The following is a 27,823-nucleotide window of genomic DNA, read 5'->3' as shown; positions in this document are numbered from 1 at the left end:
TTTGGTGGCAAACGATACTCATCTGTTCACTATTGTGTTTAGCCTAGTACTGGCATGATCTTGGCACCCAATAAATATTTGCAGAAAGAACAAAACCCAGACCTCTGGTCTCTTGTACTATGTTCTTTCTCACAACCTGTCCGTCTAATCTCTTTCTCTCTCATGGGTTTTTCATACCTAAGACACAAGTATCATGTCTAACTGTTTCCCTCCTGTTGTAAGAAGGAAAATGATGGTTTGTTCCATAACAAAACTGGCTGTGAACTTTCCAGTTTTACAGGAAAGAGTGCACAAGCTGAATGGCCTGGCCTTGTTCCTCTCTGTGTTCCAAAACAACCACACAACTTTGGGCAAATCATCTTACTCTGCTGCTTAGTCTTTTCACCTGTGTGTTCAGAAAACATACCATTAAAGTTCTTTTCAGATTTAGTATCCCTCGAATCCACAATAAAACTATACATTATTGTCTTCAAAGGGTGTGAGAGGAGGCAGTGAAGGCAGAATTGCAGTGGTCATCCCAGAGTGGCTGCCATCACACGCTTCTGCTTAGAAGCCATGAGATTTCTCTAGACAGTTGAGTTCAGCCTTCTCTTGGCAGCTCTGACCTTCTGTCATGCCAGCCCCAGCTGGCCAGCTTCTAGCAGGGGGCTATACCTAAACAATCTTCTTTCCCACCTGGTCAAACAGTCAAGGGCCTCTGAGATCATTTTCCCTTTTGGAAAAGCATCCATAAGTCTGACAGTGCTGTTCCCAGTTTGGTTGCAATTTCCCAGAGCTGTCACAGTGGATGCTGCCATTTTGAGAGTGTTAGTGTGGGGGTTGTCACTGTTCCTGGGAATTATTATTTGGGGTTTCTTGGCATTTCTGGCTCCTGGGAATTATTATTTGGGGTTTCTTGGCATTTCTGGCTCCTCAGGTGAGGACATGGGCATCAGAATAATGGGACTAAGAGAAGAATGGGAGGTAGGTGTGGGGATTACAGCTGAAAGTCTAATGAGGCTAAGGAGGCTGGGGATACAAGTGCTAGAAAGGATTGCCTTTTGTTGGAACAGTGACGACAATTTTTTTCTTTGTTATCCCAAGGAATTATGATTTCCAGATTCACAAACCCCCTGCAAACTCCCTTCCCAATGGAATGGAAGCAAACTAACAGCTTGCAAGGAAGTCGTTCTGAGTAAGGGGTATGGAATGGGGCTGTGGCAGAGTCCAGGCAGCTATGGCTATTGTAGCCGCTTGTCTGACCGGGGGATTGTGCTCAGGTCCAGATGTGTTTTCTCAGCACCGAGGAGCAGAGCAGCACCTGCTGTCAATGCTCCCAAAACACCATGCCCTTAATGTTTGCAGATGCTGCTTCTAATGGGAGATGGTAGAGAGATTAAAGTCCCCCCCCCCATAAAAAAAATGCTTCTTCTATGGTGCCTTGACAATAAAGCCTTGAGGATGAGAAGGTTGAAATAGGATTTCCCAAATGCTTTCCTAGTCAGGTCTAGAGTCTGACAAGGAAACTATGGATGAAAACTCCAGTGAAAGTGCTCTGGAGTTGGTGAATAAGCTCCGTATTTCTTTAGGCCCTTGTGCTTAATTTTGGATCAGGTTCATGAGAGGTCCCTGATAAAATCTTAGAGAAATGAGAGGAATGAGTGGCAATATGACCAAGGAAAAGTCCACTGGGGTTTGCCTCATAAGTGCTGGCAGCCCTGCTCCTCCTTATCATTCCTGTAGTTAGAATTTTCTTTCTTTCTTTATGAGTGTCCATTCTTTTTTCATTCTAAATACCCTAGAATGGAAGTTCAACCTATTTTCTGCTCACCCTTTTACAAAGGTTGAACCTTCATAACAGGGCATGACTCACTATTTATCTCTACCTGCTTCCCTGATTGTCTTACCATCCAACTTCAGCCACTCCCATCTTCAAACAAATTCCTCCAGCAACAGCATTCACTGACCCCCATATTACCTTGGGCCCAGAGCATTCAAAATCCTAACAAAAGAATTGTTAGGAGATTGCCCTTCTAGGTCTATTGCTGAAAGGAATTTACACACATGCATTAGAGACATGGACAAGAATAGTCAGAGTGCCACTATTCACAAAAGCAAAAACATGGAAATAAATCAAATGTTCATCTATGGGAGAGTGGATGAATAAGGCATATGGTATTCATTCAATGGAATATTCTATAGCAGTAACACATAACAATATAAATGAATCTTAATAATTTAATAATTTAATAATCTTAATAATTTAATATTTGTAGAAAAAATAAATCCCAAGCAATCACACACAGCTAAAAACAAAACAAAACAACACACACAACCAAAAACAAAACAAAAAAAGAAGCCATGAATGGGCCAAGCATAAGAATGTGCCATGAACTAAGATTGATTAATCCAATGCTATATTCCCGAGGTCCACTAGGGGAAAAATCCCTCCAGATTGGAGTATGAGTCTTAAAACTTCTCCAAGAAAATGATAGCTGGCTGGGCCTTAGGCATCTTCCTTTGAACTCTCATGCTGATAGAAGGACAAAGGCATAGCATAAGACTCCTTACAACCCTGTGCAAAGGTCAAAGTCATTACCTCTTATATTCGTTTTCTTTTGCTGTTGCACAAATTAACACAAATTTAGTAGCTGAAATAAACACAACACAAATTCATCACACAGTTTTGTAGGTCATAAGTCTGAAAAGGGTCTCACTGGGCTTAGATCTATAGGCCAGCAGGGTTGCATTCTTTTATGGAGGCTCTAGAGAAGAATCCTTCTCTTTGCCTTTTCCAGTTTCTGGAGGATGCCCATTCCTTGGCTCCTAGATGCTTCCTCTGTCTTCAAAACCAGCATGGGAGCTTGAGTCCTTCTCATATCACAGCACTTTCACACTCTCTTCTGTCTCCCACTTCCACTTTTAAGAACGCCCGTGACATTGGGTCCACCTGTAATTCAGGATAATAGTCCCATCTCAAGACCTTAAACTTAATCATACCTGCAAAATCCCTTTTGTTATGTAAGCTAGCATAGTCTGGAGCAGGTTCTGGGGCTTAGACACTGGCATGTGGGAGGAGCATTATTCTGCCTATCATTACCGCAGTGGGGACTCATCTGCTCAGCACATTTATATTAACTGTTTCCCGTCCCCTCTCCTCCACTCCAGTTGTTTTGGAACCATCTACTTCAAGAATTCGAGGAAAAAGGAATTAATAGACTAGGAAAGCCAAAGTGGGATACATTAAGGGCTTGCCTCCATTTCAGAAATCACCAGCCTCTGAGTGAAGTCAAGCTGAATGAGTCTCTAACTCATTTCATTGAGCAAGATATTGGAAGCCTGGGTTATAGTAGCTGGGTGCACCAAGGCATGCAGTCTTGCTTTGGATGTAAGAAGCCCTGACAATGTGAATTTAAGAGGAGAGTCAAGAAATTCAAACTATTTTATATAGATGTAATATTGAAGCTGGCAAGCCATGTATTGGACCTAGATCAATGGGAAGAATTGATAGCTTCTAGCCAAGAACTGGCAGGGATTTGTCTTTTCCCATCATCCTTTGCTTAGTAAGATTCTTCCTGGAGCCCATTCTGGGGTTGTGCTTGGGGGAACACAACCAATCCAACATAGGGACCTAGAAGAAGTATATTAAATAAATGGAAAATAAAGGAGTTTCCAAAGTATATAGAAAATATAAAAAGGCTTAAAAAACAGAATGCTTAGTATAAAGGAAAATTAAACATTGGGAAGTAACATAATCATATCTTCAAGCTTTATCACAGAAGTCACCTGGACAAGCCAATTCTTGTCTTTGGACCTTTCAACTCAATTGTGAGGTATTTATACAGGTCATTTCTGTGTGTGTGTGTGTGTGTGTGTGTGTTTTAGCTCTGCTGTACCATGACTACAGTAAAGCACATTAAGCCATTTTCTGTTGCCTTCTGCTTAATATCAGACTTTGTCTTCTCCTGTTAAGCCAGCTTCACTTTTGCTGGTGCCCCCTGCCTGGGCTGGGGCTTCTCGGGATGCCATTTTGGTCATTATGGCACAATGATGGAGTTGGCTCATGTGGGGTCAGAGAGTTCTCTTCTCAGTTCCACATTGGTTCACACTGGTAGCTAGACATCTGCCACTGTGGGAGTGTTTACACCACAGGAATGCACAAACACTACAAATGCCCATTTCCCCTATCTCATCCCTGCCAGAACCAATTTACCAGTACTTACCAACTAGATAGCATTACTTCTGCTGGTCCCACTGCTGGGAAGCAGGACAGCAGTGTTAGGAGTACAGGTTGTGTGTGGGGTATACCGCACAGCTTTCAAATCTAGATTTGCCATTTTCTGGGCCACCTTGGACCTCAGGTAATAATGCTTCATATTTAATGAGGATAGTGCCAGGATCAAAGGAGATTAATACACAAAAAGACTTCACCCATAACCTGGCATATAGTAATCCCTTAATAAGTATGCTATTATTTTTCTATGATTATCAGTGTTATCGAGTAGGAATTTTGTAAAAACTACTCTGGGTGGGATCTGGGTGAATGAGGGAAAAGACATGTTTCTTTTACGTTGTTTTCTTTTTCTCTGACTGACTTATCTGTTCCACATTCTAGCTTAGTAACGGGGTTGGGGGGTGTAAATGCATAACTTTTGTGTGCCAATACTTTTAAAGAGTTTTCAGTGAGCCCCTGATTCAGTATTTGGTATTTCTCCCTTCTTCAGTCACCAGGATTCAGACCACAGTCTCTGGTGAGCTTGATCAGGAACTAACCTTAAGGAGAGATCACGTTGTTCTCAGAATCACCCCTTCTCTCCAAATGCTAAGGCTTTCTCCCTAGATTAGACTTATCTGTTCCACATTCTCTTCACTTATGGTAAGTTCTTTCCCTAAAGCCTCCCTAGTCGTTCAAGGAAATAGAAGCTAATAAGACTGCTCTCTCAAGATCCACACAGTTAGCTCATGGACTGTACTCAAAGAACCTGACAGGAGCCCTGGGAGTCCAAGTCAATAAGTCAGTAAAGGGATATCTGTTATCATGAGGTGTATGTTGTCTAGGGGTGCTCCAACCTCACTGAGAATTAAGCAAGAGAAAATCAGATTAAATTGTATCTTAGTTGTCTGAAATTCTACACAAAAAAGCACCATCTCCAAATGAAACATGTAAAATGGGAACTCTTGAGGGAAACAGGTTAAATATTTTCAAAGGTAAGTTTAAAGTCAGAAAAAAAAATTCTTGTTTTTTAAGATAGTGATGTTAGGGAATGGCAAATATATGGCATGCATGTTTAATCCTCCCATGGGTGCCCGTGGTAGACACACCTAATTGATCACAACCGTCTTTCTCTGAGCTCATAAGCAGTCTCAAAATGCTTCTCAATGCAGCACTCTAGGCAGCCATTATCAATCAATCAGAGTGGCATGTGATATTAAAATATATTTGCCATCCCAAGTTTGGATGAAACAGGGGAAAGGTTGAGATGCTATTAGAAGGTCCTTTCTAAACCTAGAATCCCATAACATTCAATGAAAGCATCAATATTAAATTGGATCCTCAAGCCTCTATTGCCAAATCTGTATAAATATCACAATTAATTTTTGAAACATACTTGTAATACCTACTAAAAGGTATTACATCCCACCTAGTAAAATTTTTCATTTCCTCTGTATATCATGTATCCTCCCACTATTTGCCACATATTTTCTCTCAAGAAATATTGGTGGTGGTGGTGGTGGTGATGGTAATTATCACAATTACTACTACTACTACTACTACTACTAATAATAATAATAGTAATAATGTAACCCTATAAGACTAAAAGCAATTTTTAGTTAGCTTGATAAAGCATAGCATGCCTGTCCTCCCTTTCTCTTCCTGACCTTCCTGAAACGCCAAGACCACTGCTGGTATGTGAAAGGAACTCAGTGAATATTTTATCCACACCTTTTTCTCCTGATCTTTATTAGCATTTTCAAACATTTCAGCTCTTCAGAGGTGTCAGTCAGGATGGGAAGTACCAATTTTTGAGCAGAAGTCTATCAATTCAGCTCTGAGGAAAAAAATGCTGGTCCTCATTACCAACAGGTAAACAAACATAAAGAAGCACCAGTGATTCTCTATATTTCTGCAGACCCATTTTTTTTCCAATTAATAATTTTTTAAATTTCGTTTCAGTGTAACAGTATTCATTGTTTTTGCACCACACCCAGTGCTTCATGCAATATGTGCCCTCCTTAATGCCCACCACCTGGCTCCCCCATTTTTACGAGGTACTTTCTTCACTCTGCTGGACTTGTAGCTCATGATCTTTTTGGGATTTAGAAGCAAAGGAGCTTCTTGATTTTACACATGGCAAACTAAAGTCCAAGGTAAGAAAGTGACTGCCGGGGTTGCCAGGAAGGTGGAGTCAGGGTGCAACTCTAACTCAGATCTCCTGGCTGCCATGGAGCTTGAACTTCAGATCATCTCTTTCTGAATTACATTGTGCTAGCAAGTTAGACGCTGGCTGCTTTTAATTTGACATGGTGGACATTCTCATTAAATCAGATCTTGTTTTCAATTACAGATTGAGTTCATTTGTTTTGAAAAGGTCACTGTGTGTTAGCACTACATTTGCAGGCTGTGTAGGTCAGGATACATTCACTGTAGAATACATCCACAACTGTACATGGCTGTGTACACATCTGTATTTGCATTCTCTCCCACACGTGAATACCCAGCACAGCACACACTTGTTAATTTAATTTATTTATAAACATAACCTGCCAAATTTTGAGATGATGGATGATTTGGGGCTTTAATAAATCCAACATTGAATGAGCCCAAGAAATTGTCTAGTGTCAGCTTTTCACTAAATGCAATTAGTCATGTGGAAATATTACAGATATAAAAAATAATCTTCAGCTGAATTTCATAAATTTGGTAGAGTACACAGAATAGAGGCAAGCTTCTTGTTTGGAAAGAGAAAAAAGAAAGAAGGTGGAGAGAGATAGAAAGAGAGCAGGGGTGGGGGAAAGAAAAAGAAGAAAAAGGAGGAAGAGGAGGGGAGGGAGGAAGAGGTGTTGAGAAAGAAATATTGACAAGAAAGACAGAAAGAAAATCCCATTGCCCTTGGGATTGCATTAGTGATTCTTTCCCGTATGTATGGCATAAGCAGTGGTGCTCTTCGCACAATTCTTGCCTAGCATGTATTTGGTAATGCAGATGGGACGACAGCCCCTCATTTTGGTGCCCTCTCTGCCTTGCTTTCACATGAGATTCATTTACCTGGCAGTCATCGGAAGGGGACCCAGACAACTTTCTCCAAAAGGGAAAGTAAGTAGTGAATATAGTTGACCCCAAATCTCTTTCTGCCTTCCATCGGTAAACTGCATACACTACTAGAAATTACCCTGCTATTCTCAGATTTTTCCTGCTTCCCATGTCTTCTTCTTCCCCAATATTACCCATCCTCCAGAGCTTTGGCTGAAGGTCCAGAACAGAGACAGTCCTGGGGGAAATGATCCCGTTGATGAATGATTTGTCCCCTGTGCAGGTCCCTTTCTCATGCATTAAACTGTGAGCTTCCTGAAGACAGGAGCCATGCCTTATACATTCCTGGGTCACCATTGCCTGGCTCAGACTTGGCACACAATTGCAACACAATGAATGTTTGTTGAATGGACAAGTTATTTTGGCTTTCCTTATCTCATCTGAGAGAAGATTCCCTGGGATCTTATATTTAGCCAGATTCACTACGATCTTCTAAATAAGTTCTTACAGTGGTCTATGCCATCCCTGCCAGAAAGAGCTGTATTTTTGAAGAGGAAATAGAAAGAGGGCAACTTAGCTCAGAATCTTTATTCTCTAAATAGCAAAATTATCTCAGTTTTGGTGGAGCGTTTTCTGGAGATCATGGAGGTTGACTTCTGATGTTACCTTACCTAAGCTAAGGTAATTAGCTGTGTATTGATTGCTTCCTGCAAAGATGCCTGTGACAGAGCATGACAGAGTGTCAGACACATGGACTTAGCTGCTCTAGCCTTTACTCATTCTGTGGGCAAGGGCACCTTAAGTTACTTAACTTCCTGCACCTCAGTTTCTTAATCTGTAAAAGGGGATGGTAATACTTACATTATATGGTTGCTGGTGAAAATTAACTAAACTAACAGATGAAAAGTGATTTGAACAGGACCTGGAACAGAGTAACTACAGATGGTCCTTGACTCACAATGGTTCGATTTACTAGTTTCCCCACTTTAGTATGGTGTCAAAGCAATATGCATTCAGTAGAAACTGTACTTTGATTTTGAATTTGGATCTTTTCCCAGGCTAGTGATATGCAGTATGATATTCTTGTGAGATGCTGAGCTGTGGCAACCACAGCTCCGAAACACGTTATCATGAGTGTGAACAACTATACACTGACAGCCATTTTGCACCCATACAACCATTCTGTTTTTCACTTTCAGCACAGTATTCAATGAATTACATGAGATTTTCAACATTTTATTGTAAAAGAGGATTTGTGTTGCATGATTTTACCCAACCGTAGGATAATGTAAGTGTTCTGACCACATTTAGGCAACTGAGGCTAAGCTCTGATGTTCAATAGGTTAAGTGTTTTTTCAATTTGCGATTTGTTCAATTTACAGGGATGTTATCCAGTCGTAACCCCATTATAAGTCAAGGAAGATGCTTATTGTGTAAGAATCAGCTCTTATTTTTCTATACCTCATTCCATAAGAGTGTGAAATGGGAATAGTATACAACTTTCACATGTCCCATTTGCATGATACTGAGCATAACATAGCAAGTGCTATATCTGAAGTAGGGGATTCATTCAGTGGATTAGGGAGATTATGCCATTCATGTTTTTAAATCTAGCACTGGAAATTAGTATAATGGGACAGAACTTGCCAGGAACATTCTCATCAGGGGAAAGATTGTCCTCAAGAAGGAAACAGAAAGATGTCTGTGCAGTCCCTTCGATTCTGAGTTATTGAACATGGGGGTGAAAATCCTAAGAGCAATAAACGGAATTTGGTGCATAAACTGTGATTTGAGGAGCAAGTCCTGCAGTGAAGTTGGGGCTGGCTTTTAAACTTAATTATGCACATGTTTTTCTGGCACAGTTTATTGAGTCATATGGTGTAAACCATAAACAAACAGTAAAAACCTGGCTGGGTTGATGGCTACAAGCTACAAAATGGTCTTCAAAGATCAAATATTTATTCCAAAATCCCAGGATCCAACCTCTCTGCATTAAAGTCAAAAGCAAGTGATCCATTCTTCCTCAACAGTAGCTTATGAATCTTCTCCCTGATTGGAATATGCACAAATTACTGTCCCCCCTCGTGCCACGCAGCACGGAGGAGCCAAGTTGGGTGACACACACCAAATGGATAATCTAAAGGATTAGTAGCTTGCCTTGGCGGTGAATTATCTCTGCAGAGCTTGACATAAATCAACCTCGTGATGCACCATTCAGGGAATGTAAAAGCCTGGGCTCCCCACATAGTTTTCTGGATTCCCTCTTGCAGGGCCTCATTAGGACTGGGACATCCAAAACACTTGGCAGGGTGGCTTCTGAGGGTGGCTAATGAAAAAAAGAAGGAAGATATTTCCTCTGCTGCCTGCTACAAACAGTTTCAAGATTAGCTGCTAAACCCAGGTCTCCTCTTCATTTTCCAGGGTAAAGAGGCTCTGCTCTGCTCCCCACCCCCACCTTAAAGCTGCCGCCTCCTTGTTAATTTCCATTCCCTTTAGGAGCAGAAATGCAAGCTGGTAGCACCAGGTTTTCTGTGGGTTCTGGGTTGCTCCCTAGAAGATGGTTTTTTGGTTGTTTTTGTCTTTTGCTTTGTTTTGTTTTTATGGCACAATTCGCAAGCCAACTCAAAGTTCATAACTCTGCCTGTAGCTGGTAGCTTGGCCTGTGTGTTTTTATAATAGTTCTTTATGTATGTACATGCACATATTGAAGGTTAAGTATAAATATCTGGGTGTTACGGCCCACTGAGGGAAGTCATCCTCCTGTTGGGAGCTTGGGCTACCCACGGTGACCATCTGGCCCTGCTCATCTTCCATGGCCCACAAGTCCAGTCCAACCTACCAGATAATAAAAGTTTGATTGAGATACATAGATTCAAGCCAAATCAGGGACAACTAAAATAAATAAACAAGCACTCCTCGGAAGATTCTGCTAATACACTGAGGTTTTGAGCATCTTGTCTGTGATGGCTGTGAAGCACATGTGGGCCCACTGTGTATGCTGACTGCGGGGACACTGAGGAAAAGCCTGTGGTTATCATTGCTTTTCAGACCACCATTTCCTGTCTCCCAATTCTGGCTTGTTTTGCCTATTCCAGTATGATTCTGTGTACTCTAAATAGATATGGCCAGTTGAGGCCCTAGCGGCCACGCATAACAAAGACAGATTTTAGTTTATCCCACCTATTGCTTTGTTTCGTTTAAAGAGCCAGTATTTCAATTAAAAAAAATAACAGATACTCTGTTTCTCAGAGTATCTGAGAAAAAAAAAAATCAGAAGATAGCTCATTGCCCGTTTGGAATACTTCTTCTGCTCCCTGCTTTGTTGAGCATGCTTTCTTCAGGGCACCAGAGTCCCCACTGTTTCCTACTCCCCCCAACTAGTAAAGCCCAGCCCTTTCCCCACCTTAGCATCTGTACAGCCACTTAGACATGTAAGTGCGCAGTCCCTGACTATTTCGATAACTTCCATGGTGTGGCTAGAGTGGGGCCACCCTGTCTGAGGAGAGCACCAGCTCCAAAGGCCTATGTCCTTAGGTCTACTTTTGTCAGAGCAGAGATCCTGTTCCCAGGAGTTATTGACTCTCTAGTTGTTGATGAGGCTCAGGGACACCGCTTCAGCTCTCATTCTTCTGTGGCCAGGACTGGTCAAGAATGACCTGGGACCTCAGTTGCTAGTGGCCATGGTTGAGGCCTCCTTGACTTCCACAATTCCTCTGAATCAGGCAACCAGAACTAACTGCATAATACCCAAACCCAGGAGCCAGGGCAAGAGGATGGAGGACAAAATATCTACTCCAGGGCCCTCCCCCAGAGAGATCCAGAAAGTGTTGGTACACACAGGCAAAAGAGTTCTACATGGGCTCAGAGGGCATCAGGATACAAGAATGCCTCTGTGGGAGATAGAGATACCTCTGAGTATGTTGGAATGTAGGGAATGCTAAGCAATTCTGATGCCAGTGTGGGGCACTGGTGAAGAACCTGGCTGGTACATTAATTTGCTATGGATGGCTGCTGGCTCTTTTTCAAAACACTGACTGTGGTCTTTGGGGTCTTTTGTGGCCCTATAACTGATACCATACTTCTTTGTATTCTCTTTACGCACAAGATACAATTGCAGCCTTTTCTCAATTCTTGAACTTCCAAGACTTGGTTACCTTAGATGTAAATGTTCTTTATCCCCTTCTCTATGTGGTTATGGCACTATTCTGTAAAACATCCCCGAGGACATGCCACGTTTAACCCACACACTGGTGCCTATTCACTCCTGCTCCTGCCTACATTTATAGGTGAAGCATTGTATCTCTGTGGATTGTCAAGCTGCCCGTAATGAACAAAAGCCCTGCGTGTATAAACTGGTTTCGGGGAACATTAGTCAAGGCTCCTTGGGTTCTTATCTGCCACTGACACTAAGGGGGTAATGGGCAGTGGAGTTTAAGAATATGATTCTAATAAGATATACTTAGCATGAAGCCTCCTCCTACTGATGGCACAGGCTAACAGTCCTCCACCAAACACACCTTTCAGAGAGGGGAGTGGTACTTTCTTTCATTGCCACCTCCTCACGTTTTCTGCCACCACCTATATCTTGAAAGTTTGTCAGTACTTGAAGGATTTGAGTGTGGTTCAGAAAGTCCACTGGAATACCAGCTGGTAGGTCAAGGACAGGAGGAGGTGTACTTTAACTGGTTATGACAGTCCTGCAAGATATCCAGGAAGGAGTTACTGAGGACAGACAGGCCCACTTTTGTCTCCTGCAGGGGACCTTATTCAGGACCCCTTGAGATGATGGTGCCTAGTGCACTTTTGACCCTAGCCCATCTCTTTGGCTCTTCTCCCCTTATAAAAGCCCAGTTCACAGGAACTCTGCTCTCTGGATAAGACTCTGGAGAATTTGCATGTGTGGTGGAAGATATGATGGATTCTGAGCAGAGACTAACCAGCTCTATCAACTGGCATTCTCAGAAGTCAAACAAGCCAAGTTTTGAGGTCTACTTTGCACACATGTGAGAGTGTGTTGGAGTTCTCCATTTAGTAGCCTTGAGAAAATCTCATTCTGCTCCATGCAGAGGAATGGTGTCATTACCACTCACTTCTCATCACTATGTTCACATCACTCAGGTCACTTCTCCAGAATCACTTTTCCAACCTGTACTTTAAGACACCTGACTTTTACCTTCTACCCATTTCCATAGTAGACTTCAACACAGACTATCCAGGACAGGGCCAGCACTCCTAGGCTCCCATTCACTTGAGATGAGGGGTTAAGGTGAAAAGAATGTTTGTTTTCCAGTCCAGCCTTGGTTATTCTGATGGAAGAATCTGTTCTTGTTCCCTAAGCCCTGTCTTAACAGGTACTCTTCCCTTCCTCCTTGACATTTTTTTTCTTACTCAAAGCCACTACAAGCCTCTTTGTTAGTGTCTTCTGAGCCCCTGCCCACTGTCTGGCTGAGGTGCTAAAAGAAGGAAGAAATGCCCTGGTAGCCAGCCACAGACGGAAGCAGCCACTACATCAGGGAGGGTAGATAATCCATAAATTGGGTAGCAAGCCAATGAATAAATACACATTGATTATGTTCATTTAACTATCAGTATAACTGCCTATGGGAGGATGGACTAGTGGAAAAAAAAATTGATGAGCTGGTTAATGTGGCTTATTGGCGAGACAATTTTAATGTCATGCGGCTTTAAGAGTCTTGTTTAAAAAAAATTAATGTGGAGATTGCATTTTAATGGGTCTGAGTCCATAAGCAGCGGGTTGCAAATATGTGTCTCCAGGGGCAGTTCCTGCATTAGGCTCTTTGCTCTGAGATCCTCTGGGGTGGAAGAGGGTAACATATCATATTGGTTATTTGTTAAGTGTCAAGGGTGCTGGGCAGGGTGAAGAAAATGCAGTCAGGTATGGTATATGGGCTGCTGTGTGGTGGCTCCCGGCTGCTGAGCAGGTGACAGTAATGGGATGGCCTTAGGTTGGTTGCTGGGCTGGAGGGAGATAAGGGTTGATGAATGAGATGGTCACCAAGTGGGACTTAATACTGAATTTGATGAAAAGGGGAAAGAAATCCATAATGGACTTGGAAGAGCTTAGATGGCATCCAGAGAAGAAGAGAGGGAATAAGGGGAAGAAAAGGAAGAGAGGAGGAAGAAGGAAGAGGGAGGAAGAGCAAGGAAGAGGAAATCAGCTAGTCCTGTTACTAAAATACACTCTATCCTATATGTCATTTTTCACCGTATCTTACCAATGTATTTAACTCTAAGCTTTATTCAAGTTCTTCAAGAAATCTTTATTGGACCCCCTGCAACTCACAAGCATTTATCGTACTAACTGCCTCATTGGATGATATTTTATGTATCACTGTAACAGTAATTTACCCTTGTGTTGTGTTACCTATTTTTTTTTCCAAATATTTTACAAGCTCCTTGAGGGCAGGTCTTGTCATCCACCTATCCCTGCATGCCCCATAGTTCCTAGCACAATGTTAGAACAAAGAAGGTGCAAAGTCAATGATTATGACCAGCACCTGATTTGAAATTGAAGTGTCATGCACCTTGGTTCCCTCCTGCCTTATTGTCTACTCTCTAAAATTCTCCCTCTCCTTGATTTCCAGATTCCAGTCCTAAAAAGAGTCGGTGGGAAGGGCCCTCTCTTGCCATCTCTTTTATAATGCGAAACAAGCACACTCACAGTCACAGGCTTGTCCTCAAAAGCCTGGGAACTCTCTTCCCACACAACTGGAACTCCTGACAGTCCATAAAAAGCCACTGCACAAGTTCTCCCTTATGAAGGGAAGAGAAGCCCTACAAGGTTCTCTTTTCTGGCTTCCTTGTTTCTGAGCTTGTTCTTAAATATGGAGCTCTCTTCCTACATGACTCCTTCAAATGATCAATTAGATAGTCTCTGGGTGCTCGAGGTACAACTGCTCATTTGGGCAATCCCCTTTGGCTCCTTGTGCCGTGGCATTTCAAGAACAAATGATCCTCACCCTTGTACCAGGATCTGTTTCTCAGTATCCTGCTTGTCTAAGAGGGAGATGAACAAGACTTGTTATTAAACTACTCACCTGAGCAAGAGAAACCAAGCTGCATTCTCATGAGATCACCCTACCTTTACACAGGGCACCAAGGTGTGAAATACTGGTAAACAAATTTTCGTATTGCTATTATTTAGGAAATCCATGTATTCCCAGAAATATGGAAAACGGTCAGTTTCCTTTTTACCTTCAATTTCCCCCTTCTCTGAGTATTTCTTATACTCTCAGTTCCTTTGCACTTGGCTTAAAAGCAATCCCTTTCAGCGCTATAGAGCTTTTAACTTTTCAAAGCATTTTCATACCTTTAATCTCATTTGATCCTTGGAGTATCCCTGTGAGGTAGATAGGGCAAGCATTATTAAACCTATTTGAATAATGAGCAAAAGAAGCCAAGGAAGATGAAGTGTCTTGCTCCTTGTCTCCTGAGAAGGGACCCTTGTTTTCTGACTCCTGGGTTAGTGCTTTTTTTTCTTTTTTAAATTCCAGGGACCTAAGTGATTTGACCACCCCCTTTCCAAGCTCCTGTGTGTCCTGCCTCCAGCAGGAGAGAGAAGAGAAGGGAAGGTTATGTAAGAATAGAGGTATGGGGGGAGGTGCAGAAGGAAGAAGGTCCACAAGGGGAAAATGCTTACATGGCTTTGATATCGATAGACACTCATTAGAAAAGGAGAGGTCAGGGCACTTGCCAATAATGATGCTTGCATTATGGTGCTTAATGGAAATGGTACAGTACTGCCCCCATCAAAAGCTAATCTGCCCCAGAGACACCCAGGCCCAGCACAGCAAGAATGAAATTCCCACTGGGGCCAGCTCCTGGAACTGAATCCAAAGCCATTAGCATCAGAAGGCCCAGGACATGCATCCAGCCTATCCTGCTGAGTCAGACAGTGTAATGACTTCAGCCATTAGTGGGGCCAGGTGGGGACTACAGAAGTAGCCCTGGAGACTAGATGCTTGGTTAGATTCATTCAGGCTGCCAGCAAGGATGTTGAGATGCTGCAAATAGGGGCTATAGAAAAAGGCAGAGGACCCTCTTTGCCCCCATTTCCAAGGAGGTCTTGGCTTAAAACCTCTTCCTGTTCTCTAAAGCGCAGGTGAGCATATTTTTCCTTGCCAAACTCCACTGTAAGCATAACTATGCTCAGGTCTCCCCTAGAACATCACGAAGGTCTGTCTCCCTCTTGCCTGTCTAGCTTTCTTTAAGTTCAGGGTGGGTGGGTTGGTCCCAGACCTCACACATCCACCAATGGCATCAACTCTGGTAGCTGTGGCTGAGGTAGAACAGGAAGGCTGCTGTGGTACCACTGCACTGTGGCCCAAAGGATGCTGCATGGTAGTCTGGATGCTTAAGAGCTAAAGCAGTTTCTGTATTAGCTACTGTGTAATGTTGGCCAAGGCTCTGCCTTTCCATGCTTACTAGTCTCTCTGACAATGGGAGTGTCAATAGATGATCATGGGGTGGCTGTGAGGCCTTGATTCCATTTGGGAAAAGTGGGGTTGAGGGGTAATGTATCAAAGTAAGAAGAACTTTAGAGGCAAAACATCACTCTTCTATAGAAGACAGGACTTCATTTTTTCCTAAGGCAGCATTGCCAATCAGTGTCCCAGAAGACATGGTACATTAGATTTTCTCTCAGGGTATTGCTACTTCAGACAAAAGCACAGGCTCCAGTCATTAAAGTGTTTAGAGATGGAGAAGAGGTCACTTAGGACCTCTGCATTAACGTGCTGTCTGGCTCCTGCAGTCCAGGGTACCTCAGAGACCACTGCTTCCCAGGTGACCTATTAACTTCGCTTCCTTTTGTCTTGCCCCTCTCATGGTAACAGGTTCTCCTTGACATATGGCTGCTATAGTATTAAAGCCCAGTGCTCCAAACCCCTCAGTTGTCATCACTAACAGCATTATTTCCAAAGGCCTATCCCTCTCTCATCCATATGTCCTGAGCTTTCACTGTTAGTAAGGGTTGGAAACCCTTGATGAGCAGGTTTTATAGAAGAAAGAAATAAAGTCCAGAGAGAAGAAGGTGCATTTAGATCCAGTTAAGGGTAGATTCTGGAATAGAACCCCACTTTTCCAAAGTCAGGATCTTCTCATATGGAACAAAGTGATGGAATGGAAGAGATATGATATGATCATAGCACTTCTCCATCCAGCTAAATCTCTAAATCAACCCTATATCATAAAATACCCTTCAGAAGATACCTGTCACCTTATATATGTAATCCACTTACTTTTTCTAGAGGATCTAGATCTATGCTGAACTATATGGTAGTCACTGGTTATCATGTTGTTATTCAGTTAAAATTGAATAATTAAATTAAATTAAAGATTAAATTCTTCAGTTGCACTAATCACATTTCAAATGCTCCATAGCCACATGGGGTCATCATGTTGGACAATGCAGATATAGGACATTCCCATCATTGAGAAAAATTCCATCAGATAGTGTTTCTGGAGAGATGAAGATTCTTTTATTTTTCAGAGGAAGAACTAGGGCCTAGAGAAGGGAAAGGACAGTAAATTGTCTCAATCCTGCAGTCAAGGATTGCAAGGAGGACCCTACCTTTGTTTTAATGAATCCCAAGCCTTTGCCAATAAAAATCAATGATTGTTTTCCATTTGATGGTCCCTGGAAGTGGAGGTGCCCAAATTTCTATATAGGTGGCCTACAGAAAACAACCTGATTGAGAAGAAGTTCTTGATACAATGTTTTCATATTAGTTTATATAAGATTAGGAAAATATTGCCCATTCATATCAAAGGTTGAGGAAGAATAGATGGAGATATGAAGGTTTGACTACAGCCACCCTCCATGCCACTCTGTAAAACAATTTTTTTTAAGACTTTATTTGACAGAGAGAGATCATAAGTAGGCAGACAGGCAGGCACAGAGATGGTGGTGGGGGACAGCAGGCCCCCTGCTGAGCTGAGAGCCCAATGCGGGGCTCTATCCCAGGACCCTGAGATCATGACCTGAGCTGAAGGCAAAGGCTAACCCATTGAGCCACCCAGGCGCTCTCCATGCCACTGTGTAAACTGTGTTTCCACTTCATTATTATCATGTAAAGAGAAAGTTTTAGAGGATTGTCCCAGTCCCACAAAAAAGCAAACTAACAAACAAAGACTTTGCTTAACATTAGTTGAATCTTACTTTGTTTATCCAATTTTGACCACAGTGGCGGCAGGAAATACATGCTATACCTTTATTAACAGAAATATAGAATTTAAAGGAGGGAAGTAAAAACCAAGGTCTACAATGAGTGGTCAACACTCTATCTGTGTTGTTCTGTGAGGGTTCCTTCTAGGACTAGAAGTAAATAGATACACATTATAAACCATACTGAAAGGGGTAGAACAAGAAAATAGGAATGTTTAACTTGGAGATAAGAGGGCTTTGGTAGAATATGTATATTCATATTTAAATCTGAAATGTTCTTGATTGGATAAAATTGTAACTGCTGTGTTTGTTCCCAATGGATAGAGCTTCAGTTTATTTTCAGCTTTGTTATTATTACTTTATATTAAAGTCTCATTTTCCTTAAAATAGCATTCAAAAAATTTCACTGGAACTACATGCTAAAGACAGGTTGACTTCAGAAATGAGATGACATCTGACAAAGATGTTGCAAAAAAGAGTCATAGTACTGACTAGACAAGGGTAAGACTACTCTTTTCATTAGTCAGAATAAGTTTTGTTGTTTCCTCTTATTTTATTTATCTTCCTTAACAGATTTTAAAGGTGTGAAGAAGTTTCAGGGAAGAAACAAATAAAGGGGAGTTCATCATGCTGCCTTTGGGAACAAGCACAGGAGAGGAGAACCCTGATTTTGAGGCTGAGCTGAACACAGTGCAGCAAGCCCTCTGCTCAGAGGCTCCATCACTCCCCATATCTGCCTCAGAGCTGGGAATGGCCTGGCTACTCCCAAACTCCCTTTTCATTCTAGAAGCAACAGCCTGGCTCTAGACACTATCTGAGATAAATAAACTGTTGGAGTGGTACAGAAGTCTCAGAGTTCAATTTCTTTCTAAGTCTTTGTTCAGCTTTTAGCAAAAGTAATGAAATCAAGAAAGAGATGGGAATGATTCAGTATCTCCAAACCTACCCTGCCTTAGTGAGAACAGCTTCTTTCCCTGGTCCTCCAGCTAAACAGGAACTTGTGGAGTTTTCCTACCCCTCCAGGATTTCTACTTGCCTCAGGCCCCCAGAACACATAGAAGAGTTCTATTAACACAGCCATTTATGTAGAACCAAAACTTTCATTATTGAAGACATATGGATCATCATAATCATCACTGTCATCATCGTCGTCATCATCATCATCATCATCATCATAGTTCAACAGGTCCACTTGCTCTAGAACATGTTTCCAAATAGTGTTTCACAAAGCCACTGAGGGGTTGAAGGAAATATGATCAAGGAAATCTCACAGTTGTACCTCCCCACCCCAAATCAGAGATTTCAGAAGATTCCAAAGAAGCAGAGTTATAAATAGCATAAGAGTCTTAAACCAATAATCCTTCTTTCTGAAAAGTCTTCCAAATCATTGCAGACATCAGACATTAATACATCATTCTATCTGGTTACACAGAAGAGGATAGTAACTCAACAGTACTTCATGCCAGGTCAATGTTGGTTTCCAGCTCCCTCTCACTCACCCCTCTATGGGAGTCTTCAGGCCTTTTCCCACTGTTTTTAGGCATCCCATCACCTTGGCATGGGTTACCTTGCTTCATGGAATCTATGTCCTTGTAAGGAACCTCAGAGGTTAGGCCACACAGAATCACTTCCAACCAGCTCCCACTGACAATTCACCTATGGCAAGTTCCTAGGAACTATTGGCTGACAAGAGTTTTGAAATTTTATCCCTCCTTGGAATGAATAAGTACCCTGGAAAACCATAAAACCACTCAAAGGAATGAAGGAGTGAATATTTTGGAGGAGAGTAGAATGCTTAAAAATCTTTGACTTCCACCTGGTACATGACCATTTGTGATATCCTCTTAAATATCAACCAATAATTAGATAATGTAATGACTGTGTTTATGGATTGGTTCTTGCTCTGATCTCATAAGGTCAATTGGCACATCGAACCTTTGCAGTAGATTGCACCTGCAACAGAGTTTCCTTCTTCCAGTCAGTTTTGACCAAAAACAATGAGATTTCCTGAAATTATATGTAACTAAATTATATATAAACTAAACTGAATGCACTGTAAGATTATCCCACCATGTAACACAATCTCTAGCAGAAGTTTAAAGCTACTGAATTATTCTCCAATTTAGCAAAGAGGTGGAGTCTCTACACAGTATGGTTAGAAATCTGAAACTCAAAACTCTCTACAACAGAATTTTTAAACTCCTGAGCTGAAGCTACCTTCACAACCTGAAGAGCCATTTTGAAGATTATCTAAGATGACCCCCAAATTGATCCCCTAAATTGTGTTTTTCAGGAAATGTACATCCCCACTGCCTTTTATGCCATGTATTCAAGTTAGTATCTTTCTTCCTCAGTTTCAGTTTCACTGAGAAAGACAATTCTGTTTTCACCAAGTTCCCTTTCATTTTCTTCCTGGAAACACAGTTAGGCTTATTTCCTGGTCTTTCCTGTAACTGAGTTCTGTTCTATGAAATGTGGACAGATGTCGTGTATATAACTTCCAAGCCTAGCCCCTGCACATCTACTATTCTCTCTTCACCTCAATTGCTAACTGGATATGAGCATCCAGCAGGAGACTCTGAGACCCCAGAAGATGGAAAAGTCACAAATTGCAAAGATTCTGGGTTGCTAGATCACTGCTGAGTCACTCAGGAGAATAGCTTGACCGGAGATACCAGCAAGGGACCACATCATAAAATAGAAATATAATTTCATAGTGTTAAGTCACAGAAATTTGGAAGTGTTTGTTACAGCAGTTAGCTTGCCTTAATACATCATTTTACTAAAGCTACCAACTTTTATCTAAAAAGATTGCAGTTTACATAAAATGCTAGGAATCAGAAGACTCATACTTATGAAATACAATTTTGCTGTAATATATTGGAAGTGCAGTGGATAGGAGCTGAAGGATCTTCTAGTCATACAAAGTTCAAACCCTGACAGGAACACTGGTGAGATTTGTTTCCAGGCCAGTTTGATTCAGGAAGGGTTTTATCCAGGTAACTTCTGGTGGGGTTATCAAGGTTATCAGAAATGGAGATACCTGTCCATATGTCTAAGGCCATAGTCAGGAGGTCAAGTCTGAGGGCCAAATAGAACCAGCAGGGAGAAATGAACAGCATGACTAACAAGTCCTTGTCAGGAATATCCAGAGTAGAGTGAACTGGAGGCAGAAACAAGTTGAGGTAGATAGTTGAAAGCTGAGGCTGTGAGTGGCAGTTGTGTGCTGGAGATTTATGATGATGGTTTTGTTTGGGACCAGTGCACCTAGTAGTTTCAAGGCAAAAGAGTTAATGAGCCAATCAAGAAATAATCCTAGTTAAATTTTAATCATGCTATGAGACTTATTTTCAGGATAATTTTTTAAATCAAAAATACCTTTAAAAGTTTAATTGGTTAACATAAAATTCATATCTTTTAGGCAGAGAAATACATCATCCATTGACTGGTTGGCCATATATAAGAAATATCTTTCAGAGAAGGTATTGTAAGAATTCCAGAAAGGATCTATGAAGCACATTGGCTGAAGAGAGTGAGGAGCTCTGGGCCTGAATACTCATCTGAGTACTGTAGGATCAGTCGGGCAAACGACCATGTTTGCTTTAGTTTTCTCTTCTGTAAAACTAGAGGACTCTCCCTGGGGACAAACTGAAAGTCTTTTCCAACTCTAAATTTCTCTGTGGTATTACCTTTTTCATAAGCATGTATATGTGACGATAGAGGAGAAAGAAAATATGTCTTCCCTGCTGCTTGTTAGCTCTGGGCACAGATTGTTACTCATTAGGGAGTGGCCTGAGCCGGTGTCCGGACAGCCCAGCCCCACTACATATTGGGGACTCACATAACAGCTGTCTCAGGAAATCTCTCCTGAAGTTCATATGGCAGAAAGAAAGATCAGAGACTTTTGAGATGGACACAAATGGTTCCCTCCTCACCTTCGACAAGTCCTTTAGCGTCCCTAAGCCTCAAGTTCCATTCTATGAAATGGGGAATAATAGTGAAGCTTTCTGGGAGCTTGGGACCAACACAAATCACTTCCATTGTTTGATTCTCCTGATTTATTAAGCAAATGAAGAAATGCCTAAACAAATTTAGCAACAATCAGAACACATTTTAAGTGTTTACATTGAATAAACTAACATCTTAAATATGTATACGCATTCAGGGGTAACATCATTTGGCAACACTGAGGCCCTTTGTAGTAGTTAAAGCCTGGTCGAGAGGCCCTCCTCCCCTTTAAACCCCTACCTCTCATTCCATCCTCTGCCACATAGTTTTCTTGTGGAAAAGAATTCAATGAGAAAATGGTTGTCAACTGTCTGGAATGACATAGAAAGCTAGCACTCAATAAATGGCAGTTATTACACCCAGGGTGATTGTATAGACAAATCTGAAGCTCAGCAAGACCTTGCAGACAACTCAGTGTCTCCCAGGGGTGTGCAGTGTAGACTGAGGGTCTGCCTGGGACAGGCATCTCCTTGGGTCTCCATCATTCTTTCCAGCTAATCCTCTGGCAACTGTAAAATGTCCCTAAACTCAGCTCCTCTCAGCCAGACTCCCAGCTCCTTGGCTGTGGAGCCAGCTAGCACCAGGAGGGCCACTTGAGTCTTCATGCAAGTACACAGAGGATCCCTCCTGCTCCTTGGCATTTATTTACTGCAGATTATTTATTGTGGAAATATGAGATGGATGGTTAGGGAAGGAGAGAACAAACAAACTTACCTTCCTCGCTTGCCTGAATGTGTTTGAGTTCCTACTTGTACACGCTGAAATGTCTATAATTTACTTTTCAGTTTTGCAATGTTTATGGCTTTTATGTCATTTGAAGGTTATTTATAACAATTATATAAGGAAGCAAAGTGCCATAAACTGAAGTAATTTACTGTAAAATATCTGAAATGCTAAAATACCAAACGGTGCATTACTGTAGTGCTGGTACTACTCTTGGAAAAAAAGAAAAAGGGGGAAATCACCTAAAAATATAGCCTCTATCCCATCAGCTAGTCTATTACATTCATCTTGCAGAGATTTATAAACTCAGGAGCAACTGGCGAGTATTAATTTAATTGCTTTAGGGAGGGGCTAGGAATAGAGAGAACATGGCTCTTTGGTACAGCACTCATGAACTCAGATGGGTTATTTTGAAGCAAAAAGATGTGAAGACAATCAGGCACAGTGCCCATCCAATCAGCCATGACCTCTGCTCCTTCTTCTAAATTTTGATGTCTTGAGTCCAGATGACATTGTAGAGCTGGTAAAGGCAGTAAGGGAAGAATTAGGGAGCAATGAGTTTGAGTCTGGCTTGTTAGTTTCAGAAAGCCAATCAAGTAATTTGAGAGGTTGATCATTGAGGGATTAAGGTCTGACAGATACCTACCCTAGGAGAGACAAGACCCTCCCAACCAGGGACAGGCCTTTAAGCTTTGCAAGAACCATATAAAACAAGTTTTCCTCACCCATCCTTTAATTTACTGATTCAACAAGTGTTGAAAACCTGCTAGGGTCAGGTGCTGGAAATGCCATGGTGGGCAAGGAGCTGCAGCCCTCAGGGAATTTAGAAGTTTGGCGATATATTCCCCACAAAGTTGATGATTCCACAGAGTCCAGCCTGAGCATGGAACAAATTAGCTTACTGAAGTACCCGAGGAGACAACTGTACTGTAGAAATATGGAAAGTGTTTCCTCTAGGAAATGCCAGGGTGGCTTGCTCTTGGAGTAGGTTGCTGGGGCTCAGAGCTGGTAAGTAGGGATCACTTCACACTCAGTTGCCCCTTTCCTTTGCTTCAGTTTGGAAAGGAAACAGTTTTTGCTAGGTCTGTTCACTCAGTGCTCTGCTGAAAGTAAAACTGCCTGTGGTCATTTATCAACTTCAACGAGCCACAAAGAGACTAATGAATTTCAGGTCCATCACTTCTGTGTGAACTCTAGGGACCACTTCTCAGTTGTAAACCCCTTGCCAGAGCTCTGGAGTAGTAGAGATATAGATATTTTCTCAGTTAGTGAAACAGGAGGGTAATAAAGAGGTATGCTATGCAGGTTATTTAGAATCTTGTCTACTAAGTGGGACTTAGTGGCTGATAAGAAAGATAGCTTTTTGCCCCCAGATCTTCCCCTTCCAGTACACACAAATATCCTTCAAAACCACAGTTTTGTGGTTTTTACAATCCTTCATTATTTCCTTCCTCCTTACCAGGCCTTTATTTATTTACTTATTTTTATTATGATATGTTAGTCACCATAAAACATTAGTTTTGATGTAGTGTTCCATGATTCATTGTTTACGTATAATGCCTAGTGTTCATTGCAATATGTGCCCTCCTTAATACCCATCACCTACCAGGCTTCTTTTGTTTGTGTGTTTAAAAAAGTGAAAATGTAACAAGTGTTCAGCTTGATGAATTATCACAAAGTTAATGTGCCCATTTAAGCACCACTTACATCAAGAGGTAGAACATTCTCAGAGCCCCAGAAACCCCATTCTGTTCCCTACTAATCATTATGCTACCTCATTCCCAAAGATCATCACTATCATGCTATCAATACAGTACATCACCTTTTGTTTGGCTTCACTGCTTTAATATTATGTTTGAAATTTCATCATTCTTGGTTGTGATGGTAGTTTGTTCATTTTGTTGCTGTATATTACTCTGGTTTAAGATCATACCACAATGTATAAATTTTTATTGATGGATTTTAGGATTATTTCCAGTTTGTGTTTATGAGGAATAATGCTGCTATAAACATTTTGTACATACCTTTTGGTGTACCTATATACACATTTCTGGCAAGTATATAACTAGAAATGGAATGGTTGAATCATAGAGTATACGTATTTTCAGCATCATTACCTACTACCAAACACTATGTTTTCCAAAGTGGATTGCACCAATTTACATTTTCCTCAACACTGGATGAGAGTTCTGGTTGTTTCAAATCCTCATCAAGCCTTGAACTTGTCAATATTTTGTATGTTAACATTACAATGAGTGTGTATTGGTATTTCCTTCTACTTATTGTTGTTGATTTTATATCTCTGTGGAAATATAATTTATGTAAACTGTGTATCCATTCTAAATATATGAATTGATGAATTTTGACAAATACATAATTCTGAGTATCCACCATCCTAATCAAGATCAAAAATGTTTAAACAACTTAGAAAGTTGTGTCCTTTCGCAGTCAATCTTTGCCTCCCTGCCACCTAGCTGACGACCTTAAGACAACCACTGATCTGATTTCTATCACCATAGGTTAGTTTTGTTGTTTTAGAACTTCATATATATGGGCTTATTATAGTACATATGCTTTTGTGTCTATTTATTTGACTCAGCATCGTATTTTTACATTCATCCACATTGTGGCTCTGTGTTGAATATCAGTAGTACTCTCCTTTTTATTACAGGGATGTATTCCATTGGCGATGCTTTATAATTTACTTACTCATTCACCCATCGACAGACATTTGGTTATGTCTCATTTGGGGCTATTGTGAATAAAGCTGCTATAAACATTTGTGTTCAAGTCCTTTGGTGATCATATGTTTCCATCTCAGCTAAATATCTAAGAGTAGAATTTCTGGGTTACAGATGAAGGGTATGTTTAACTTTATTAAAAAAATGAAAACAATCCCAAGATGTGTGTGTCATTTTGCACTTTGTCATCAGGGTATGGGAGTCCCAGTGGCTCCACATTCCCACCAGCATTTAATCTTAGATGTTCTAGCAAATGTAAAGAGCCATCTCCTTATTTTTTACTTTGCATTTTCCTGATACCTAATTGGGCCAAGTTCTTTTTTAAAAAAATATTTTTATTGCCCATTTGGATATCTTGTTTAATGAAGTACCTGCTGTATCTTTTCCCATTTTACAAATTTTGAGCTGTGTATCATTTCACTTACTGAATTTTAGGAGTTATTTATACACACCTTGGATAATAGCCCTTTTTGGTTATATCACAAATATTTTCTATAGGATTTTTTTTTAAAGACAAAGTCCACTGGACTAGAGAACATGCTGAGTCACTTCCATGTAAATTAGCATTTAAAATCAATTCTGTTCTTAGTGGAGGAATTAGACTGCAGGGTTTATTGAGCTATGAAGAAAATAGGAGTAGGAAGGAGTAGAACTTGCTAGAACAATAGGTTTTGGGAAAAGAAAAAGAGCAAATAGGATGTTGCAATGGAAAAGGTTTTGGAAACAGGCATGACAAAATGTCTAAACTCATATGCACTTGTAGTGACTGCCTATGCTGTGCAGGGTTATGGCTGAATTTGGATTTGATGGGAATTCGTGTTGTGACTGGTAATGAGATCTGTCACTGGCCTTGTAGTGGTGAGGTGTCATTTGCCAAATCTGGTATGGAACTCAGAATTTCAGAACTCTAAGAAAACTGGGAACCATCTATCTCTGTCCCTCTTTGATGCCCCTTAAAAATGGTCAGCTTTTTTAAAAGATTTTTTTTTAAAGATTTTATCTATTTATTTGACAGACAGAGATCACAAGTAGGCAGAGATGCAAGCAGAAAAGGGGAAAAGCAGGTTCCCTGCTGAGCAGAGAGCCAGATGTGGGGCTTGATCCCAGGACCCTGGGATTATGACCTGAGATGAAAGCAGAAGCTTTAACCCACTGAACAACCCAGGCACCCCTATCTCTGTCCCTCTTACTTTGCAAATGATGAATTTAAAATCCAGAGAAAAATGAGTTGCCAAATGTTACAACATTAGGTCTATAAAGACTTCTATAATCTATTTTGGGTCTGAGAAATGAGCAAATACATGTGCTTAGCACCCTGATAGATGATTTGTGGTATTTATCAGAGAAAACAGTATATAGTCCTATCCTCAAGGAATTTTCTGGTGGACAAGGAGATGAAACATCCCCACAGAATGATTTAAGAACAATGGAAGGGGCTTCCTTATCAACTTGGAGTGCAGAGTTTTTATTCAGTCCAGAAAGCTGAGACGGTGACTAGCTTTGATGGTCTTGGGAAAGTCATGGCAGGACTTCTTACCAGGGTCTCTGCTTATAAAAGGGTCATCAGAGTCAACGATATTACCTCTTTTCAGAGGTCAAGATATTTTGTATTTCCCTGTTGGTTAGTCAAGTTCTTGAGGTCCTGCCCTAGATGTGGATTGGTAGGCAACTCACCAAGAGTGGTGTCTGATGAACACTTGTCCATCGGTGAATGGATTCAACTTATTGAGAATGGTGGTTAGGAAAAGAAAGAGTGCCAGCCTTCAACACTACTCCCAAGGACTATTAGTTTAGGAGGCTCCATCCCAGAACTTCCAAGAGACAAGGATCTGCTGAGGCAGGTCATTTTTAAGGGGCATCAAAGCCAGAGCACTCAATGTAAATGTCCCACAAAGCTACCAGGTTTGCAAGAAAAGCAAATACTGTTTCTGAATAATAAGCAATAAAAATGAGTATTTGTACACTAGCTCATTTTTATTAATGATCATAATAATAGATGCTGCTTATGGAGCAAATTCTGTTTTAGGAAGAGTTTTAGATATTTCCTAGTCAACAAAGTGCATTCACAAGTCTTTCCCATTTCATCACACAAACACCCTATGACTTAGGCAGAATAAATAATGTTTTTATATAATAGATAAGGAAACAGAGGCAAAGTTTTTCTTGTATAAAAGGCATGGAGAAAAAAAGGAATGGAATTTGAAGGCAGATGAGCCTATGTTTAAATATTAGTAAGTACTTAGTTTTTTCAGAATTGATTTCATTTATACTTATAGCTGACCTGAGAAATAAGTACTGCTATTTCTAGATCATAGATGAGAAAACTGGTGTTCTAAGCCTTAAGAATCTATAACAGCAAGTTTATAGCAAGGCTTGATCTACACCAGATCCCTAACTCCCAGGGAGCCTGCCCTCCGGATCTCTTTATCATTATCATTATCATTAATCATCACCACCATTTTGATTATTTTCATCCATATCCTTTCAGTGTATGGAGTTTTCATACATGTGATCCAGCTGTGTATACAGTTTCATACAGGAGAGACAGTGTGGGGTTAGGCCTGTAGGTATCCATTATGGGCTCTCAGCCCAGACACAGAACAGAGATATTCCGAATACAGAGGGAACAAGGCAGCTCTGCTGTGGACTAGCCCTGCCTATCTCTTTTCTCTTTGAGAGTTTCTTCCCTAATATGAAATGGATGTGGTTCATTTGCCAAAGGAGTTGGAGTAGAGAAAATGAGGCAGGAACAATACCTGTTGTGTGTTGGCCACTGCTGGATATAAAGGTGGGCAAAACACCTTCTTTGCCCTGAACAAGAGAAAGCTTCTCATTGCCAACCGCTGAGGCTGACATCCTGCCGACCTTGCGAGAGCAAGTTACTCAGGTCTCACCCTGTGCACTCCTTGCTGGATCATGCTTCCCTTTGCCCTC

This window comes from Mustela lutreola, chromosome 1 (assembly GCF_030435805.1).
Source record: "Mustela lutreola isolate mMusLut2 chromosome 1, mMusLut2.pri, whole genome shotgun sequence".
Lineage (NCBI taxonomy): Eukaryota > Metazoa > Chordata > Mammalia > Carnivora > Mustelidae > Mustela > Mustela lutreola.
The sequence above is the reverse complement of the archived record's forward strand: the minus strand, read 5'-3'. Positions refer to the sequence as shown.